General features: G+C 27.8%; 1 long non-coding RNA gene across 1 annotated transcript in view; it reads left to right on the forward strand.

Moving 5' to 3' along the window:
* LOC108969758 overlaps window positions 1-2,030 on the forward strand; it is a 107,059-nt gene that overhangs the window by 3,870 nt on the left and 101,159 nt on the right. The gene's annotated exons all lie outside the window — the stretch shown is intronic.

The raw sequence follows: 2,030 nt of genomic DNA on the forward strand, positions 1-2,030 counted from the left end.
TTTGAAAATAAAAATTACATTGCAATCTATTTTGTAAAAGCTGCAGAAAATAAAAAAATAATTAGAAAAGTTTTTCTGAAATATTTTTGGAAAAGAAAAAAATTTCCAAACAAACGTTTTGAAAAAAATTCAGCAGAAAGATCAGTTTCGTTTTCGCAACTGAAAAAATTTTGAAGGCAAACTTAAGTAAAATAGTAAAAAAAATGTCGAGACATATTTTTTTTAAAAGATTGTAAAAAAATCAAAGTAAGAAACAAATTTTGAAACAAAATTATCAAAAAAAACTATCAGAAAAAATTTTCTAAACAAAATTTAAAAAAAAACTTCAGAAAAACTTTTCGAAATTAAATTCTTAATGCAGAAAAACTGAATGAAAAAAGTCAGTTAGTACAAAAATTATATATATTTTTCTCAAAATTAAGCATTTAAGACGGCAGTTATTTTAAAAATTTTGACAAGAAAAACTTATTTTGTAATTGTTTTAATATAATCTTACCGAAATCGAAATGCACGTACTTTTTGAAGCCATTTGTGAAAAATTAAAAAAAAAAATGTCTTAAGCAGCTTTCAAAAGCTTATAAAAGCACAGCATAATGAAAGTTTTTAATTTGAAATTAAACTGCACACGTAATTTCACATTTACGCTCATCCTTTTGTATATTCTTTGCATGGTTCTTCAAGTAATCAACACTGCTTGCTATTGTCTATGAATAAAGGAACAATATGCCAAACAAAGCACGCTTAACATTCAGCAAACAACACGAGTTTAGTCAGTTTATATTATTATTATTAACTTTTTTGGTTTTTTGTTTTTTCTTCACTACTAATAAATAAATTTAGTAGAAATTATTGCACATAACTTTTTACGAGGCTTGGTTTAGCGTTAGAAAGAGCGTTTGAAAAAGCCAAACAAATTGGTTTAATTTAAACCGTTAAACACCCATACTCTCCTAGCAGAAATTCAAAGACTAGAAAACGAGTCTTTCACACAGCAGTGGCTGAAAGCGCGCACTCGGAAAATGCGTCGAATTTACGTATAAAGACGCACTTGAGCTGTTACTTTTCTTATGTATCGTTATTTTTGAAAATGTACACATAAATACAACAACAACTGCAAAAAATACGCCTAGCAATGATAGCTTTATGTTCTGTAATTGCACTGGCGCGCTTTTGTGCACAAGAAAAGACCTAATGGGCTTTGGAATTTCCATAGGAAATTAAGGTAGTAATAGACTATATAAACTTAATTGTGTTTAAGGCAGCAACAAGTTTCCATACATATGCGTGCATAATTTTCGCAAATTTTTTAAAACATAAAGCTTTGTGGAAGCTTGCGGTGGTTAGTTTTCGAAAAACGACAGATCTTTAAAGCGTAAAGCTTTGTGAAAGCTTGTGCGTTTTGGGTTCCGAAAAATGACAGATCTTTTAAGACATAAAGCTTTTCGTGAAAGCTTGCGAGCGTTGGTTTTCGAATAACTGAAAAGCTTTTAAAATATAAAGCTTTGTGAAAGCTTTCACCTAAGTTTTGCTTCCTACTCATGTCGTCACTTGTGCTATGCTGCCTTACTATTGTTACAACTTGAATAGTTTTTCTAAACCCAAAAAGCCTGAAAACTTGCCTCATAAATCATGCTAAAAAATATATAAATTTTTAACACAAATTTGAAGCAGCAAATATTATTAAAACATAATATTCTTGCGATTTTTTGCAATGACAATTTTTGTGCTGACTATATTTTAACTAAAACTTTGATTTTTGCGAATGGTAAACGTGTTGCTTAAATATTTTATTGCATGTAGTTATAGTATGTCTATTATATTGGCATAAAGCGAGGCAAAAATATTGTTTTTTAAACTAGCAAATGAAATTTGTTGTTTGCTTATGAAATTGCTTAAATGAGAATTAAAAAGAAAATGAGACTTTTAATATTAAAATGAAAATTGAAGTTTACATTTTGTTGGTGTTGTTTTTTTTTTTGTAATTAAATGTAAAAATAACTGTTTATTTATTTAAGAAAATTATTAAATTA

This window comes from Bactrocera latifrons, unplaced genomic scaffold, assembly GCF_001853355.1.
Source record: "Bactrocera latifrons isolate USDA-ARS-PBARC rearing strain unplaced genomic scaffold, ASM185335v1 scaffold_264, whole genome shotgun sequence".
In the NCBI taxonomy this organism is placed as follows: Eukaryota; Metazoa; Arthropoda; class Insecta; order Diptera; family Tephritidae; genus Bactrocera; species Bactrocera latifrons.